The 9,540-nt window shown below is 50.2% G+C and overlaps 1 protein-coding gene across 31 annotated transcripts in view; it reads left to right on the top strand.

Annotated features, from left to right (window-relative positions):
* The first annotated feature begins 1,698 nt into the window (after positions 1 to 1,698).
* Positions 1,699 to 9,540, top strand: part of NRCAM (neuronal cell adhesion molecule) — a 314,513-nt gene continuing 306,671 nt past the window's right edge. For 11 of the 31 annotated variants that reach the window (XM_055119016.1, XM_055119103.1, XM_055119066.1 and 8 more), the window contains exon 1: positions 1,701 to 1,998. The gene's annotated coding sequence lies outside the window, so the exon portion shown is untranslated. Of the gene's footprint in view, positions 1,999 to 9,540 lie in introns of all 31 variants that reach the window. The other 20 variants (XM_055119198.1, XM_055119171.1, XM_055119039.1 and 17 more) reach the window with 3 other exon arrangements.

The raw sequence follows: 9,540 nt of genomic DNA, 5'->3' as shown, positions 1-9,540 counted from the left end.
GGATCAAACCCAGATCAGTCACATGCAAGGCAGCATCTTAGGCCACTATTCCTGGCAGGCCCCTCTATATTGTTTGCTTTTTGGGTCACACCCAGTGGTGCCCAAGGCTAACTCCTAGCTCTGTGATCTAGTTCACTTCTGGAAGCTTCTGGGGGACCAAATGCGACACCAGCAATCAAAACCCTTGGGCCCCATGCAAGGCTAGCACCTACCTCCTGTAGTATATCTCCCCAGCAGGCTCTGAGCTTTAAAAAAAAAAATCCCAATCCTCCTAGCACCGAGCTAGACCTAGGGTAGGATATGGCATCTAGGGACTCCACCAAAGTTTTGTTGAAATAGTCTAGGGAACTGAAGGCCACAAGACCACAGCGCGGTGAGTTGGAAAGTGCTCCAGATGGGCACTTGGGTGGAAAGGAAGCAAAGAATTGCTTGAGGGCAGATTGCTATCGTTGCCTATGAAGGACCTGAGCTTGAGCTCAGTGCTCAGGATCTTAAACATTTCCCAGACTGGGGATGTGGTGCGGTGCAGTGGGGGGCTCCTAAGACTGGGCTATCAGCCCATGGAATGTTTGGTAAAATACGCCACATTTAGAAAAATCAAAATCCACTTTTTACGGTGTGTCTAATTCTCCACAAAAAAAGAAGAAAGAAGAAAGAAGAGGAAAGAAGAAGAAGGAAAAAGGAAAGCAAAAGAAGAAGAAGAAGAAGAAGAAGAAGAAGAAGAAGAAGAAGAAGAAGAAGAAGAAGAGGAAGAAGAAGAGGAAGAAGAAGAGGAAGAAGAAGAAGAAGAAGAAGAAGAAGAAGAAGAAGAAGAAGAAGAAGAAGAAGAAGAAGAAGAAAGAAGAGGAAAGAAGAAGGAAAAAGGAAAGCAGAAGAAGAAGAAGAGGAAGAAGAAGAGGAAGAAGAAGAGGAGGAGGAGGAGGAGGAGGAGGAGGAGGAGGAGGAGGAGGAGGAGGAGGAGGAGGAGGAGGAGGAGGAGGAGGAGGAGGAGGAGGAGGAGGAGGAGGAGGAGGAGGAGGAGGAGGAGGAGGAGGAGGAGGAGGAGGAGGAGGAGGAGGAGGAGGAGGAGGAGGAGGAGGAGGAGGAGGAGGAGGAGGAGGAGGAGGAGGAGGAGAGGCGGCGGCAGCCAGGAGCAGCAGCAAATCAGAAGGAATCCTGTTCTCTGGAACTCCTTGGACCAGCAGTCAGCATCCACCTTCCTTTGGGGGGGAATCCCGTCCTGAAGGTGGGTTGCCAAGTGTATTGCAAAAACAATCATCTCAAACCCCCAAATCCCTGACCCTTTAACTCACAACCAATCTAAATCACCCCAGCTGGTGAGTTTCAAAGACATGAAATATTTAAAAAGAAAATTTAATAAGGAGGGCGGATCCCACAGACTTATAGTAAGACCTCCTATAGCAAGAGGGTGACCTAAAAAAAAAATTAAAATAAATAAAACACCCATTTTTCTGGAATCGTCTTCGGTACGCCAAATCGCAGCTCGTCCCGGAACGCCCCCACCCCCGCACCTCTCGGTGGCACACGATCCCCGGTGGACGGAGGCGGTGGGGGCGCGGCCGCTCAGGTGAGGGGCCCACGTCGCGCCCCCGGGGCGCGGGCGGCCCGAGCCCATTCGCTGGGACCGGCCGGGCGGGGCCGAGGCGGGGGACGCCGCCGGGGCGGGAGGCAGGGGGAAAAGCCGTCCGGGAGGCGGCGGGGCCAGACGCAGGGCGGGCGCAGCGGCGGGGGCGCGCGCGGCGCGGGGCCAGCCTCGCTTCTCCCGGGTCGCGGACGGACGCGCGCCGCAGTCGGAGCCTGAGACGCGCGGGCGGAGGGGACCAGCGCAGGGGCCGCCGGGCCGGGGCTGACACGCACACCCCCGCGCGCACACCCTCGCGCACACACACACGCACACGCACACGCACACTCCGGCGTCGTCCAGCACCAGCGACCTCGGCGCTCCCCGGCTCGCGGACCACCGGCTCCGGGGCTGAGCGGTGGGCGCGGCGCGAGAACGTGAGTAGAGCTCGGGGAGCGTCTGGCGGGTGACAGTCCCGCGCCGGGGGACGCCGACCGCGGCGGTGGAGGGCGCGGGGGTGGGCAGGGGTGGCGGGGATGCCTGCTGGGACCCCGGCCGGGGTTGCGGCAGAGCGAGCTCCCGACTGGCAGTTGCCGCGCCGGCTGCTTCTCCCGGCGGCGGCGGGACGGACCTTGTCGCCGAGTCCCCGGGTCCCCGCAGGCCCCCGCTAGAACCGGGATGAAGGGGACGGGCGCCCTCGAAGGACCGGGGTCCCGGGGCCAGTCGCGGTCGGGCACCCCGCCCCTCCTTCCCGTGTGCGGGCAACTTCTGCGTCCGCGCCCCCGCGCTCTCCGGGCAGCCGGGGCCGGAGGCTTCTCGGTGGGCAGCCGGGCAGGGAGGGAGGCTGCCGGGCCCCGCCACTGCGGCGTCCCGGGCGTGGGCACCGAGGACGCGGGACGGCACGCCACATGCCGGCGGGGCGGGGAGCGCAGGTGCGGGGCGGGCGCGCGGGCGAGGGCGCGTGCGGGTCCCGGCGGACACCCCTGGGCGTGGGCTTTGTTCGCGGGCGCTTCCTTCCACCTGCTCCGGGCGCCCGAGAGTTCCAGCGCCAGGACCCGCCGCCTCCTCTCTCGGCGCCCTGCGGAGAAGTCGGGGGGCGGGGGAGGCTGGGGCGATCCGCGGGCCGAGGCTAGCTGGAAGGACGCGGGAGGTAGCGGGGGCTGGAGGGAGAGTGACCGGTGGTTTCCGGAGCCTTTGTGGGCCCTACAGGTGCGGACCCCGGTGTGTGTTGGGAAGCGGGGATCCCCGTGTCCCCTCCCCAGCCGCCGAGGATGATGAGACTTATCGAGGCTGGCCCGGCGGGGCTCGGGCTCGTCCTCCCCCCCCCGCCCCCCCCCCGCACACCCTCCAATCCCCCGCGCCGGCGTCGCCCAGCGATGCCGAGCGGAGCCGGGAGTGACTGCGGGCGCGGGAGCATCGCCGCAGCGGCCAGCGCCATCTGCACGGGGCGCCGCCCCCGGCCCCCTCCACGCCGCCGAGCGCCGGCTCAGGCTCCCCCGGTCCCGCTTTCCCCGGGAAAGCCGGGCAGCGGTCGGCCGAGCCCCGGGCTGGTCCTTCCACCCAGCGCGGGCTACTCCGAGGCAGCCGGCACCGCTGGAGCGGGTCTTTGGGTCTGGGTTGCCGTTGCACAGGCCGCGCTCATCCCTTCCTTCCCGGTTGCCTCGCCTCCCGCCTGGCTCGCCTCTTGCCTCTGCATCTAGTCTCGCCTCCAGCAAGCCCAGGGCCGCCTAGCACTGCAGCCAGGCGCCGGCCGGTGGCGTCTTTCCCTCCGCATCTCACTCCTGCCTCTCCTGCCTGCCTTTTTTTTTTGCACTAGAGGCTCAGAGCTGATGCTTCACCCGGCGTGGAGCTGTCTGTGCTTGGAGGAAAGTGTTCTTCCTTCTCGGCCCCTGCAGGGTCAAGCACGGAGGTGCAGCTCTCAGGGGCTCGGCCCTTAACTTGCCCAAGGCCATTGCCCTAGAAGACCGGGGCGAGTTTAATGGGGCTGGAGGCCTTGGTTCTGCACCAGGAGCTCCCCCTGGGGCTGTCCTAGGAAGGAGCACAGTGATCAGGGAATATAAACCCACTAACCTTGTGCCGGGACTGTTTCATGCTTACCATGCCCTGTTATTAAAATATTGTAATAATAGCTCACGAGAGAATTAGACCTTCCGGGAAGTACTGGCATGGATTAAGACAATTGGTTACTTTCTACTTTCATGATAATGATAGTCAACATTTTTCTTTGAGTTTCAGATGTGCTGGGCGTGTATCATTTGTTCCCGCTGTGTAGGTACATGTATAATCTCGTTTAATTTCCTGCATAACCTCATTCTAAAAAATGAGGGTTATAATGTACAACCGAAGCCTATATAATGTTACTTTAATTGGAAAGAAAAGTTTTTTTTGTTTTGTTTTTAAGTTAGGAGATGAGAAGATGAGACTTTAGGTTAAGTAACTCTTCTTAAGTACTTCCTAGAAAGTGGGATCAGGTTTTTCTTTTTTCTTCTTCTTCTTTTTCTTAACTCCTGTATATTATCATCCAAGATTCTAAAAAATGTGGTGCTTGGGAGACTTATTAGTTTTGGAAAGCCTAATAGCCAGCCAGTATTCAAAATCAACGCCATATTATAAACCCATTTAATTCTGACCCCTGCAGACCTCCCAGTAGCAGGCAATATTGTAACTCAGTGAATTGTATTGTGGAATAGCCTTTTATTGCCCTGTATTACCCTTGAATTCCTTAACATGTTCCTTTATTCCTGTTAGCTTTTAAGTACATGGCAGCTGTTAACCCACAATCTACCCAATTACAATCCCTGGACTGTTCATACTGACCAGAGCCCCCTGCTACCCTCAGAGCCTGAGAGGTTCCTGGCACATCATGGAATGGTTGAAAACCTTTTTTTTTTTTTTTTTTTAAAAAAAGGCAAACGTTTCCATTTGGCAGATGTTTCTGTTTCAGTCTCTGGCCCCTGAGTCTCCTTTGCAGACTCCATTGACTGTGGAAGATTTGCTCCTCAAATGAGATGTTCAGTTTGAATAGGACACTAACATAAAATTGTAGGAAAGCAGCTGATAACCTAAATATATAAGACTGTGGACTGCCTTTACAAAGATGCTGCACGTTAAGTAGTAAAAATAAGAATTTGAAGGAAAGTAAAATCAGCTGTTTCCTGGGTTAGCTTTTAGATAGAACCACTGTAATTAACTTATGGGGAAAAATGGATTCATTTTGTAATCTTAATCCTGCTGACTCACAGTCTTCTTTCAACCTGCTTTTAATTTTATTATAGGAAAGTTACTAAACATTTCTCACAGTTCAGGAGTTTTAGATGTGTAAGAAAACACTATATCTAAATCTTGGGGTTCAAATTAGTACAGTAGGCCTCAGAGAGCCTACCCAGGCTTTGAATGCAGAGTAGTGATGAGATCTTTCATTTGTAGGTCAGGGACCTTACACCATCTCATTTGGTTCTCAAAGCAGTGGTGATAAATGAAAAGTCATCTTTGGAGAGAGTCCTTCCTATGAGGCTTATGTGACAATGACAAAGATGTGTGAATGCCTTGAACGTCAAGTGACAGTATTCTAAAAATGTCTATACCTGCAGAGTCAAAGTGATAGCACAGTAGGTCTTTATCTTAGCTTGATGGACCTAACAAAATGCCACAGATACCAGGGATGGTGACTTAAAGATCAGGCTTGTCTTGCATGGGGCAACCTGGCTCAATCCCTGGCACCATCCCTGGCACCTCGTATAGTCCACTGAGCACTCCAGCAGGAATTCCTGAGTGCAGCGCCAGGAAGAACCCCTGAAAATTTCTGGGTGTGGCCCCCCAAAAACCAAAACATAAAATGCCTTAAGGAATCAATTAAGAAATTTCTTTTAACTATAAACTGAATCTCAGGTGTTGTGTATGATCAAAGAAGTTGCTTAGTGGAATCCCATAAGAAACTTTTCTGGTAGAGGTACTTTGATGCATAAATGTTCACTGAATGCATGGCTTACTGTCCTAAGAACTGAGGAAGCAGTGGTAAGAAAATTAGGTTTCTGACTCCTGGGGAGAATACTTGTAATCCATCTTCTATGACTACATACTTCTGTGCTCACAGAATCCTTCTTCACACATCATAAATTTGCAGCTTGATGAACTTGCACAAACTGAACACAGTGCTCAGTGCTCAGATGAAGGCCATCTGAGAAAGCCTTCTCGTGGATCCTCCTGGTCACTACTTTCTGTCAGTGGAAAATCACTGAGACACCCATCTCTTTACCTGGTCTTCTTACCATGAAATCAGAGGTCTTTATCTTAGCTTGATGGACCTAACAAAATGCCACAGATACCACGAATGGTGACTTAAAGAACAGATGCTGATTTTCTTACAGTTCTGGAGTCTGGAACCCTGAGATCAGGATGCTAGCATAGTTGGGTTTGGATTCACTCTCTTCTTGCCTTGAAGAAGGTCATGTTCTCCCTCTGTGTTCCTTTATTCCCCCACTCTCTGCTGTGCAGAGAGATCTCTTCCTTTCTTCTGTTCTAAGGCCAACGATCCTACCAGATTAAGGCCCTATCAGTATAACCCCACTTAATCTTAATTATCTTCTACTATTTGGATGTTTGGATATGGTCACATTGGGGGTAAGGTGCGGCCAGTAGCTCAACCTGTACCTGCGGGGAGAGTGCATCAGCAGCCTGATGACGCCTTCAGACTTCCTGATACTGCAAAATTGCCGCTGTGCCTTTGGCTGGGCCCCAACAACTTGGGGTCAAGTTTACCAAGAAATTAAGTGGCCAAAAGTTAGGTATGTGGGAGCCATAGCCACAAACCACCTTTGGCTCGGCTATACAAGTCCATTTATTAGCCTTATTTCAGAGACCCATCAATCTCGAAAGAGATCAAAAACCGCAGTTAGGGCAGGCAGGGCAGCGTGATGCGGGTGAGTGGGTGCACCCTGCAAGGCATATGCCAATAGTTTTTGTTAGCACAGCGGGTAGGGCGTTTGTCTTGCACGCGGCTAACCCAGGTTCGATTCCTCTGTCCCTCTTGGAGAGGCCGGCAAGCTACCAAGAGTATCCCACCCACATGGCAGAGCCTGGCAAGCTCCTGTGGCGTATTCGATATGCCAAAAACAGTAACAACAAGTCTCACAATGGAGACGTTACTGGTGCCCACTCAAGCAAATCGATAAACAACGGGAGGATAGTGCTACAATGCTAATCTTAATTATCTTCTACTACTTGTATGCTGGGCTGGAGCGATAGCACAGCGGTTGGGCTTTCGCCTTTCACACGGCCAACCCGAGTTCGATTCCTCTGCCCCTCTCGGAGAGCCCGGCAAGCTACCGAGAGTATCAAGCCGGCGCAGCAGAGCCTGGCAAGCTATCCGTGCATATTGGATATGCCAAAAACAGTAGCAATAAGTCTCTAAATGAGAGACGTTACTGGTGCTCGCTCGAACAAATCCATGAGCAACGGGATTTGTATGCTTGGATATGGTCACATTGGGGGCTATGGCTTCAGTGCCATGAGTCTGGGGGAAGATGCCATTCAGTCCACAGTGTTCTGATTTACTACCTCAGTTCCCTTCAGACTTTCAGTCCCAATTTCGAAGAACTGTTTCCAACTGAAAGTACCTCAACATCATTTCATTTTTTTATGAGCCATACCCAGAGCTGCTGGGGCTGAAGGGCAAGAATACCTCATCCCAGTTGTGCTCAGGGGTCACTCCCAGCAGTGTTTGGGGACCAGGGAGTACTAGGATTCAAACCCAGGCTTCCCTCATGCGAAGCATACATTCAGCCTGCTGAGCTATCTCTCACGTCCCAGGTAACATTATCAGTTAGACTATAGAGCGTCTAAAGTATTCTCTAGGATGCTGTTTGAGTTTGTATCCAAATGCTGTGTCTTTTAGCTGCCAAGATGATTGGTGAAGATTAAGTGATTTGAAAATTGTGGAACATTGCTAACTACATTTAGGTAATCTTTGAGTTTCTTTCTCCCACCTGAAAGTCCACTGAGGTCTGAGGAGATGCTAAGGATCTCTTAGCATTGGCAGGAATTCAGAGGCTTGTCTTATTTAACCTTTGTCTTCCAAGTGAAATTAAATGCCCAGTCATATTAAAAGTCTTTGTTGCCTCAGAGGCTCAAGTTTCCTTTATTTTCTTTCTTTCCTTCTTTCTTCCTTCCTTCTTTTCTTTCTTTCTTTCTTTCTTTCTTTCTTTCTTTCTTTCTTTCTTTCTTTCTTTCTTTCTTTCTTTCTTTCTTTCTTTCTTTCTTTCTTTCCTTCTTTCTCTCTTTCTTTCTCTCTCTCTTTCTTTCTTTCTTTCTTTCTTTCTTTCTTTCTTTCTTTCTTTCTTTCTTTCTTTCTTTCTTTCTTTCTTTCTCTCTCTCTCTTTCTTTCTCTCTCTCTTTCTTTCTTTCTTTCTTTCTTTCTTTCTTTCTTTCTTTCTTTCTTTCTTTCTTTCTCTCTCTTTCTTTCCTTTCTCTCTCTCTTTCTCTCTTCTCTCTTTCTTTCTTTCTTTCTTTCTTTCTTTCTTTCTTTCTTTCTTTCTTTCTTTCTTTCTTTCTTTCTTTCTTTCTTTCTTTCTTTCTTTCTTTCTCCCTTTCTCTCTTTCTTTCAAGTAAAGACAGATTTTATTTGCAGGTTTTGAAAAAGGAGAAGGAAGGCAAGAAAGGGATAACGTGGGCACTTCAGAGGCAGAGAGAGCCTCAGCACACACCCCAGCATTAGATATGAAAGCATGAGTGTACACACCTCAAGAGGAGATGACTCAGGCACCATGTGCACTTGGCCACGACGTGGCTTAGCCATCATATTTGCCACGTTTCTAAGAAAATGTGCCAGGAACCTGAATGATAGTATAGTGAGTAGGGTGCTTGCCTTGCACACAGTCAACCCAGATGAGATCTTCTGAGCACTGAGAATTGATTCCTGAGCACAGAGTCAGAAGTAAGCCCTGAGCACTGCCAGCGGTGGTCTGAAAACAATAGTGACAACAAAGAAAACGTGTAAAAATAACAGATGAATGTTCATTTTCCCTTGCAAAATGTGGAGCGGGAAATATAACAGTGGTTCTACCTCTAGTTTTAACAACTACCCATTTTCAACATCAATTATTCCTGTATAATAGTAGTGGTAATTAGTTATTATTTTTGATTTTTTTATTTTGTGACTTGTCACTGCTTTTGACTCACGGCTGGCTTTGTATTCAGGGACCACTCTTAAAGGGATATTCTGGGAATCCTGTGGTGCCAGGGATCAGACTGGGTCAGCTCATGGAAGGCAAGTGCCTTAAGCCGTGCACTATCTCTCTATACCTTATTTTTTCCCTTTTTTGTTTTTTGGGTCACACCGGCTATGGGCTCTGCACTCAGGAATCACTCCTGGTGTTGCTTGGGGGAACATATGGGATGCCTGGGACTGAACCCAGGTCGGCTGCATACAAGGCAAACGCCCTATCCATTGTACTATCAATCTGGCCCCTCCTACTTTTTGACTATTATGAATAGTGCTGTTATAATCATGGTTGTACAAATACCTTTTCAAGGCTCTGATTTCAGTTACTTTGGGTACGTTGTGCCATTTACAGTCCTACTGAAATTGCATAAAGGTTTTGATTTCTTCACATCATTCTCTACAGTAATTTTTTTAAATTAATTTTTTTATTGAATCACCATGTGGGAAGTTACAAAGCTTTCAGGCTTAAGTCTCAGTTACATAATGCCCGAACACCCATCCCTTCACCAGTGCACATATTCCACCACCAAGAACCACTGTAAACCTCCCCGCCACCCCCCAGTCCTCCAGCCCCCCACCCAGCCTGTGTAGCTGATAAATTTCACTTTATTTTCTCTTTACTTTGATTACATACAAACAAAAAACTCAATATTATTGTTTGGAGTCCCCCCCCCCCCCGCCCCAGAGTCAGACCTGCTGGAAAGGAAGCATTTGATAATTTGTTTTCCATTGCTGAGAATGAAGATATGAGGCCGTGTGG

The sequence above is a fragment of the Sorex araneus genome, chromosome 1 (genome assembly GCF_027595985.1).
Source record: "Sorex araneus isolate mSorAra2 chromosome 1, mSorAra2.pri, whole genome shotgun sequence".
NCBI lineage: Eukaryota > Metazoa > Chordata > Mammalia > Eulipotyphla > Soricidae > Sorex > Sorex araneus.
The sequence above is the reverse complement of the archived record's forward strand: the minus strand, read 5'-3'. Positions and strand labels throughout refer to the sequence as shown.